This window comes from Mytilus trossulus, chromosome 11 (genome assembly GCF_036588685.1).
Source record: "Mytilus trossulus isolate FHL-02 chromosome 11, PNRI_Mtr1.1.1.hap1, whole genome shotgun sequence".
Classification (NCBI taxonomy): Eukaryota; Metazoa; Mollusca; class Bivalvia; order Mytilida; family Mytilidae; genus Mytilus; species Mytilus trossulus.
This window is the reverse complement of record NC_086383.1, coordinates 51,453,809-51,464,946: the sequence shown is the minus strand read 5'-3', so window position 1 is coordinate 51,464,946 and position 11,138 is coordinate 51,453,809. Positions and strand designations below refer to the sequence as shown.

The following is an 11,138-nucleotide window of genomic DNA, read 5'->3' as shown; positions in this document are numbered from 1 at the left end:
GGGTAATAACACCAAAATGGTCTGTTCGACTTTTCTTTCAATTCAGCAGGAGATAGATAATAATTGATATGTTGATCTCTTCTTCTCTATCAGATTTGTTCTAACTAATTTAAGGTATTAGCCAAAAACTCAAATTATCCATGTTCTCTTTCTAACGACCAGAGATATGATATATTGATATTTTTTAACGTCTTGTTTTATGCTGTGATGTTATCATGTTAAACGATTGTTTCAAATTATGGAAAAGATTGGTACCTATTTAAATGTTTAAACCCGCTTCTTTTGTTTGCACCTGTCCTTAGAATGGAAACTGATGTTCAGTAGTTGTCGTGTGTTGATTTGGTTCATAAGTGTTTATCGATGCTCCTTTTTTACAGGGATTAGACTGTTGGTTTTTCTGTTTGAATGGTTTAAAACTTGTCAATTTTAAAACCTTTTATAGCTTTCTGTTCGATGTGTTCGAATGCTCTGTGTTTAAGATTGTACTTTGACCTATAATGGTTTACTTTTACAAAATTGTGTCTTGGATGGAGAGTTGTCTCATTGGCACTCATACCACATTTTCTGATCTCTATATATGCCAAAGTTTATTACTAATTCAACATTAATACATACCCGTCTCTGCTCTTCTTTCTCTTTTAACCTACAACAAATAAATATTATGACAACACATACACCATGAAAAAAGTAACACATACACCATGAAAAAGGTAAATTAACAAAAAAATATGAACTCATAGGAATTTAAAATCGGAAAGTCCCTGATCGAATGGCAAAATTAAAAAGCTCAAACACATCAAACAAATAATTTGGTACAGGCATACCAAGCCACATATCATCGACATATCAAAGCAACATATACACTATATACATACCTAGACAACACTTACATCATCTACATACCTAGACAACACATGTATACACTATCTACATACCAAGACAACACATACATCTTCTACATACAAAGACGACACATACATCATCTACATGCCAGACGACACATACAACACATACCTTCCAAGACAACACATACATCATCTACATACCAAGACAACACATCCATCATCTACATACCAAGACTACACATACATCATCTACATACAAAGACAACACATACATCATCTACATACCAAGACAACACATACATCATCTACATACCAAGACGACACATACATCATCTACATATGAAGACAACACATACACAATGTACATACCAAGACAGTACATTCATCATCTACAAACCAAGACAACAAATACAACATATACATACCAAGACAACACATACATCATCTACATACCAGACGACACATATATCATCTACATACCAAGACTACACATACATCATCTACATACAAAGACAACACATACATCATCTGCATACCAAGACAACACATACATCATCTACATACCAAGACGACACATACATCATCTACATACCAAGACTACACATACATCATCTACATACAAAGACAACACATACATCATCTACATACCAAGACAACACATACATCATCTACATACCAAGACGACACATACATCATCTACATACGAAGACAACACATACACCATGTACATACCAAGAATGTACATTCATCATCTAAATACCAAGACAACAAATACAACATATACATACCAAGACAACACATACATCATCTACATACCAGACGACACATACAACATATACATACCAAGACAACACATACAACATCTACATACCAAGACAACACATACATCATCTACATGCCAGACGACACATACAACACATACCTTCCAAGACAACACATACATCATCTACATACCAAGACAACACATACATCATCTACATACCAAGACGACACATACATCATCTACATACCAAGACGTCACATACATCATCTACATACCAAAACAACACATACATCATCTACATACAAAGACAACACATACACAATCTACATACCAAGACTACACATACATCATCTACATACCAAGACAATGTTTACATCATACGCATACCAAGTCAGCACATACACCATGTACATACCAAACAAATATATACATCATATAAATACCAAGGAAACATATTCACTATCTACATACCAAGACAACACATACATCATCTAAATACCAAGACAACACATACAACATATACATACCAAGACAACACATACACCATGTACATACCAAGACAACAAATAAAACATCTACATACCAAGAAAACAAATACACAATCTAAATACCAAGACGAAACATACACCATCTTCATTCAAAGACGCCACATACACAAACTACTAGTACATACCAAGACGACAAATATGTGTGTACACCATGTAAATACCAAGACAACACATACACCATTTATATACAAATATGACACATACACATTCTACTTACAAAGACAATACATACACCATCAACATACCAGACGACAAATACACCATATACATATCAAGTCAACACATACACCATGTACATACCAAACAAAAATATACATCATCTAAATACCAAGTTAATATTTACATTATATACATACCAAGACAACACATACACCATCTACATACCAAGACAACATATATACTATCTATATACCAAGACGACATTAGCATTATCTACATACTAAGACGTCAAATACGCCATGGACATACGAAGACGACGCATATACATAACAAGACGACACATACACCATGTACATACCGAGACGACACATACACCATGTACATACCAAGACAACACATACACCATGTACATACCAAGACAACACATACACCATGTACATACCAAGACAACACATACACCATGTACATACCAAGACAACACATACACCATGTACATACCAAGACAACACATACACCACGTACATACCAAGACAACACATACATCACGTACATACCAAGACAACACATTCATCACGTACATACCAAGACAACACATACACCACGTACATACCAAGACAACACATACACCACGTACATACCAAGACAACACATACACCACGTACATACCAAGACAACACATAAACCACATACATACCAAGACAACACATACACCACGTACATACCAAGACAACACATACACCACGTACATACCAAGACAACATATACACCATGTACATACCAAGACAACATATACACCACGTACATACCAAGACGACACATACATCATCTCTATACCAAGACGACACATACGTTTGTACACCATCTACAAACCAAAACGACACATCACCCATACACCATCGTTATATACCAAGAGCAGCAACAACAAAATCATTGACTCTATTTTGTTATCATCTTCTGTCAAGTGTTCGAAAATGAGATCAGAATATAGTTTTAAAAATGCATTCAATTTACAGAGGAACTCGTTAAATTTATTAAAATTTTAATGGAGTATATTCATATACAACTTAATACAATTCTCCTTTGTGTATAACATGTATAAATACAGCAATAGATTGACATAGTATCCCCCTTTTAACAAATTTTACAATATTGAAAGGAATACTACAATTCCTAAATATGATGATAATTTCTTGTTTAAAACTTAATAAGTTGTTGTTCTAAAATCTACCCCAATTGCGAAAACGTATAGTGCAAATAAAACATAGATGAAATTGGAGGACTACCATAACTGCATATCAATCTTAATAATATTTAAAGGTTTGGGTACCAGAATGATTATCCTGGAAATTTTCAGGCTAACCATTTTATATTCAAATGTATTCATATGATATTATGTGGGCTAATGTGTAAACATGTGTGTAAGTGACAGATATAATTGGGCTTACTTAAGTTGACATACACATCTATAATACTAAAATTACGAGGTCCAATTTGTCAGCCGTCATCACGTAAATACGACGAATCAAAGAATTCAACTTTATATATAACTAATATAGTACAAAGGTGTAGATTAAAAATTACATCACTCTCGGTCCTTTTGTTTTCCACGTAATTAATATTGCCAATAATTAAGAAGTTCCGGGTCGATTCTGATATCGATACCAATAGTATATTCACCTGTTACCTATTACTTTGTCTGTACGTTCCGCATCTGACAGGCGCACCACCAAACGGTGTATTCAGGATTAATATGCCATATACACGGGTCATAATCACAGGGTTGACACTACTGAATTGTCAAATTGTTACCTATTGTAGTATTTTAATCAGTAAGACTTTCTAAGATAACAATACGAATACTAAAAATCTGGACTAAAAATAAGGCGTATAGGTACAGTTTTCAATTTGTTAGCGGGCATGACGCAAAGTGATATACTTTAATTCGGTAACGGACCCGCGATATCACGGGTGTGTTCTAGTATCATATATAATGATATTAATTCAAGAATATGTATACTAAGGCCCTACTGTAGCACTCACAATCACATTCCAATGTTCAATGAACACACCTCTATTGGTCAAGATCTTTCCAATATAACTTAATTTTAAAGCATAACATGATTTTGTAGGAACAAGATGGAATAGTGAAAAAAAAACATTTTTACATATTCGAAACATTGTAAATCAAAATTAAATAGCTCGTTATGTTTATTATCATAGAATATCTAAAACTATCAATTATTGTATATTAGGCTTTTAGGGAGACAGTTGTATTCATAAATTATTTGTATACACCTTTACTAAAATGACCTTTAGCGTGTACAATAAATATTAAACAATTAATAAAAATTTGTTCTAACATGTCTAAGTTGTTACCCATTTAAAATTGATACTATAAATCCGAAGAGCATCAGTTAAGGAATACAATAAGCTAAAGATATTGATAAGTTTTCGAGATAGTTAATTAAAACTAGAGGCTCCAAAGAGCCTGTGTCGCTCACCTTGGTCTATGTGAATATCAAACAAAGGAAGCAGATGGATTCATGACAAAATTGTGTTTTGGTGATGGTGATGCGTTTGTAAATCTTACTTTACTAAACAGTCTTGCTGCTTACATTTATCTCTGTCTATAATGAACTTGGCCCAGTAGTTTCAGTGGAAAATGTTAATAAAAATTTACAAATTTTATAAAAATTGTTAAAAATTGACTATAAAGGACAATAACTCCTTAGGGGGTCAATTGACCATTTCGGTCATGTTGACTTATTTGTAAATCTTACTTTGCTGAACATAATTGCTGTTTACAGTTTATCTGTATCTATAATAATATTCAAGATAATAACCAAAAACAGCAAAATTTCCCTAAAATTACCAATTCAGGGGCAGCAACCCAACAATGGGTTGTCAGATTCATCTGAAAATTAAATGGCAGATAGATCTTGATATGATAAACAGTTTTACCACCTGTCAGATTTGCTCTAAATGCTTTGGTTTTTGAGGTATAAGCCAAAATCTGCCTTTTTCCCCTATGTTCTATTTTAGCTGTGGCGGCCATCTTGATTTGATGGTCGGGTCACCGGACACATTTTTAAAACAAGATACCCCAAAGATGATTGTTGTCAAGTTTGGATTAATTTGGCCTAGTAGTTTCAGAGGAGAAGATTTTTGTAAAAGATAACGAAGATTTACGAAAAATGGTTAAAAATTGACTATAAAGGGCAATAACTCCTAAAGGGGTCAACTGACCATTTCGGTCATGTTGACTTATTTGTAAATCCTACTTTGCTTAACATTATTGCTGTTTACAGTTTATCTCTATCTATAATAATATTCAAGATAATAACCAAAAACAGCAAAATTTCCACAAAATTATCAATTCAGGGGCAACAACCCAACAACGGGTTGATTGATTCATCTGAAAATTTCAGGGCAGATAGATCTTGACCTGATAAACATTTTTACCCCTTGTCAGATTTCCTCTAAATGCTTTGGTTTTTGAGTTATAAGCCAAAAACTGCATTTTACCCCATGTTCTATTTTTAGCCGTGGCGGCCATCTTGGTTGGTTGACCGGGTCACGCCACACATTTTTTAAACTAGATACCCCAATAATGATTGTGGCCAAGTTTGGTTCAATTTGGCTTAGTAGTTTCAGAGGAGAAGATTTTTGTAAAAGATAACTAAGATTTACGAAAAATGGTTAAAAATTGACTATAAAGGGCAATAACTCCTAAAGGGGTCAACTGACCATTTCGGTCATGTTGACTTATTTGTAAATCCTACTTTGCTAAACATTATTGCTGTTTACAGTTTATCTCTATCTATAATAATATTCAAGATAATAACCAAAAACAGCAAAATTTCCACAAAATTACTAATTCAGGGGCAGCAACCCAACAGCGGGTTGACTGATTTATCTGAAAATTTCAGGGCAGATAGATTTTGACCTGATCAACAATTTTACCCCATGTCAGATTTTCTCTTAATGCTTTGGTTTTTGAGTTATAAGCCAAAAACTGCATTTTACCCCTATGTTCTATTTTTAGCTGTGGCGGCCATCTTGGTTGGTTGACCGGGTCACGCCACACATTTTTTAAACTAGATACCCCAATGATGATTGTGGCCAAGTTTGGTTCAATTTGGCCCAGTAGTTTCAGAGGAGAAGATTTTTGTAAAAGTTAACAACGACGACGGACGACGGACGACGGACGGCAGACGACGGACGACGGACGCAAAGTGATGGGAAAAGCTCACTTGGCCCTTCGGGCCAGGTGAGCTAAAAATATGGCGGAAAATGCATCAATGTATAATAATGTATGTGCAGTGTATCAAAACTAGTTACCTGACACAGTGTATGGACTGGTAAGTCCATATCTGTTAAAGCTTTTGCTATTCTGCTAAATCTTCCCGAGTATTTGTCCCGCCAGTTGACCAGTATTCTATACTTTACAATCGCAATCCGATCATTATCAGATCTAAGTGTTTCCCAATCTTGCAAAGTCATACCAAGATGTATGGCCAACTCTCGTATTGTGGTTTCATCACATCTTGATGTTAATCGATGAAGTTCAACATCACTCGGAATTTGATTTAAGGCACTTTCTTGTAAACCTAGAATTGTTTAAAAAAAGATACATATTGCTAGTTATATGAATCTATTCCCTTTAAGATCTTGATAGAATATTGTGTTAAAGGATATGAATAACCAAAGAATGTTCTTTATATTTTCTGATATACAGTAAAATTGTACAGTTTACAAAGGATAGATGACTAAATGAATAAAACGGCAAAAATAAAACCCAAACATTCTATCAATATTCATTTGTCGAAGAAACACAGACAACAAGACATAAATAGAGGCTATACAGAGCAATAGAATTCATGGTACATTTCTTCTTTTGTTAATCCATTTTGTTATGTATTGCTGATATGTTTCTCTCTGTCACCTTTAGCTTTTATACCCAAACAAAACACAAAATAACGTAAAAAGCCATAACGGTAATTTTGGTTGATGGACGGGGTCAATGGATACATTTTTCTAACTATATACCATAAGGATAAGCTTGGTTTAATTTTGTTCAGCAGCTTCATAAGAGAAGATTTTATATAAAAGATAACAAAAAAATACGAAAAATTGTGAAAAATCTACTTGAAAGGGCCCTGAAGGGGTCAACTGACAATTTTAATTACGTTCACTTATTTGTAGAGATTACTTTGGTGTACCTTTCTGCTGTTAACAGTTTATTTCTATCTGTCATAATACTCAAAATAATAACCGAAACTCAAAACATCCTTAAAATTACCACTTCAGGGACAGCAACCAAAAAATGGGTTGTCTAAAGCGTCTGAAAATTTCAGGCAAGATAGATCATGACCTGATTAACATTTGTACACAGTATCAGACTTGCTCTACATGCTTTAGTTTTTTTAGGTTTTTTTTAGTTTAGTTTAGTATAGATAGATGTTTGTAAAAGATAACAAAAATTAACGAAAAATTGTGAAAAATTTACTTTAAAGGGCAATAACTCCTTATGTGGTCAATTGGCAATTTTGGTGATACTGACTTCTTTGTACATCTCACTTTGCTCAACAACTTTGCTGTTTATGTCTATTTCTAAATTATTCTGGATAATAACCAAGAACTGCAAAAATTGCTTACAATACCTAATTGATTGGTAGGAACCCAACAACGGGTTGTTTGAAAATTTCAGGGTAGATAGAATTAGACCTGCTGAACATTTTTTAAACCAATGTCAAATTTGATTGACATGCCTTGACTTCAGAGGTCCAAGCTATAACATACATTGTATCCCCATGTTTTATGTGTATCCATGGCGGAGATCTTGGTTGATGGGCACCTTTTTAAAACTAATTATCCGAAGGATAATTAAGACAAAGTATGGTTTTATATGGACCAGTATTTTCAGAGGAGAAGTCTTTTGTAAAAGTTATAGAATGACGACGAAGGATGACGTACGCCAAGTGATGAGCTTGTCCCGTTTTGGCCCGGCCAGTTAAAAATGAAAATGTCACTATCATTGCAGTCTTACATTTTTTCTATACGAGTTAACTTCCCTAAAGGATTTCCGCTACTCAGTTTCAAAATAAATAACTTTTCATCAATCTAGTATGTATTGATAGGGAATACATTGAGGAATCAAAAAAGCAAAAAAAATATAGGGGTCGATGTGCTTGTTTTCGAGACATTAGCCATTGAAATTTGGCTGGAAAATGTTCTCTCTTGACTTTTCATAGCATTATCATTGGCCAGTTAAAGTTCTCAAATACTATTAAGAAATAAATAAAATTTTATAAGACTTTTACAAATGACTTATAATTATGCATGTAAAAGATTTATAAAAAGAAAAATGGCGTTCATGGGAATTTTTTGTTTAAGGCGTTCAAATAGATTAGTCCAGAGGATTCTGAAAATCTGACAAACATTCCAAAACATGACCAGCAGACATCCTTAAATGGTTGAAACATGATTATAAAAACAAAATATTTATTATTTGCTAACACATAACCATGGTACACACTAGTTTTATTTATACATATAATTAGTTTTACTAATTAATTGCAAATCTCGCTCAAAAATGCAGATTAAGGCAAATAACATCATCGACTGTGGACCCCTACTTGTTGGATTGTTGAATAATCTGTTTTTAATGTTTCCTTGTTCTAAAACCACCCCTTATTGTCAATTGCTACTTTTCTAGACTTTCAGATATTATTTCTGTATTCATCTTAAAATTTGTACACTGATTTTATTTGTAGGCACCATCTTGCTGTTTCAATTTACTTTAAAATGTCACTGATTCTTTTATGTTTTCGCCTAGATACAGTACTTGCAACCTTAGGCATTACTGTTTGACGTGAACCTGACTGATCGGTGAATGATCGGTGACGGATGTTTGACTGATCGATGAGTGACCCATATGATCCGTCAGATAAGTCAAATAACCTATGTGAGAGTTACCGTGACAACGGTCATCGATCAATCAGTAAATCTTTATGCACGGATCGGACGGATACGTATATATTTCAAATTCTTATGTAAACCGAACTCAACAGTGTCTACAATCCATGAACGCGGACCTCGATGAAGACACTATGATTTACACGTTAATTTGTAATAGAATTGGTTGCAATAAAAAAGAAAAAAATAGTATAACTGTATACAATGCTTAATTAAAGCGTTAAATTGTTTGTTTTGATTAATAGTTTTGTATCAAATATTGTAAACATCTGAGACATATCATAATTCATAATTGTATTATATGTCTCAGTTAACATGAACTTCTTCCTACAAAAATGCCGGTAAATTTCCGACATTGGAGTTTTGAACAGTTTATAATTTAGAAAAGGTCGTTTTTCATAAAATTAAAAGAATGTCACACAAATCATATTAAATTTTTGTTCGTATAGATAAAAATTAACAAAAAATAATCTCCTTTTTATTTAAAAAATGACACTATTTTATTTGAAATCAATTATTTCAAACAACTCAAAATAAGTCTTTTAATTAGAATTGAGATATACATTGTAATAAGAATTAAAATACTTAAACTTTTATTTTTGTTGAATAAGAATGTCGTTATTGCTTTATTTTGATACAAATTATTAACGGCCATAAGATTTCAGTACTTTTTATTCATCACGATTGGTCGTTCTTAATAAATAATGTTTACTTAAAAGAAAAAGGTATTTAATTTCTGTATGTGTTGCCTAAAATGCAAATATTTCTTAATTTTACTGAAAATTATTGACCGCCATTGGATTTTGGTACTTTTTATAGTTTCGAATAGTTTTGTTACATAAAATTAATAGAATGTCACAGAAATCATACTAAAATTGTATTCGCATTGTTTACAATAACCAAAATTATTCTTCTTTTTATTATAAATGATTTTATTTTATTTGAAATCAGTTATTTTTACAATCTTGAGACAAGTCTGAAATAGAATTGAGATATAATGAGACTTAAATTACTTAAACTTTTATTTTTGTGGAATAAGAATGAAGTTATTGATCTAAAACAAGGGAAATGTTGTGATGTACCAATGTACCTAATACGGAATCTTTTGACAAATTGAGCATTTCGACTTATTTATAGATCATGTATTGCAGATATTTTAACTATTAAACGTGACTTTCTATCTATCTACTAATATAAAATACTTAAAATGGCTTTACGGGGGGAAACTTCCATTAATATGATTAACTTTACAACTTTGTTCAACTGTGATGACAACCATCGACAATTTGCCATCACTCAGTTCTTGAATGTTCTTGATTGTTGAATGTTTAAATTCATAAAAGTAAATTGGTTCTTTTTAAATTAACATGCGATTACTGAGTAACTTGTTTCAAGTTTTCAAGTATGTGAAGGTACGTTAGAGGAATCTTACCTGGACAATGAAGCTCACACTGTTCTTTAACCTGTAAAAATAAAGCATATATACATAAGATAATGTTAATATCTATAGAATAGGAGATATTTCATTTATCAACATATACACCACATTTACAATCATTATCAGTTTTGGAAATCTCCACCTTGTGTAAAAGACAACTTCTACACAAATAGGGAGTTAAAACATGAACAGATTCACAATAGAGCAGACAAACCGAGGATCATGAATACAGCCATGCGTTGTTATACAATCACATACTTTCTGTTTAAAAGTTAAAATATGCAAAGTAGTGCTTATCTCATGATAATTTGACAACTGAAGTTAAAGATAACTCTTGATAGTTATATTCCCGACTACTTGTTATAACTACACGAGAAAATAATTTCCAAACTGGGGCCATTCCTTCT

General features: G+C 32.7%; 1 long non-coding RNA gene across 1 annotated transcript; it reads right to left on the bottom strand.

Annotated features, from left to right (window-relative positions):
- Positions 1–616: 616 nt before the first annotated feature.
- Positions 617–11,111, bottom strand: LOC134691300 (uncharacterized). Its single transcript, XR_010102109.1, has 3 exons — positions 10,726–11,111; positions 6,657–6,925; positions 617–643 (listed from the first exon to the last, which is right to left on the bottom strand). It is a non-coding gene; the product is annotated as an uncharacterized LOC134691300 (long non-coding RNA).
- Positions 11,112–11,138: the final 27 nt, after the last annotated feature.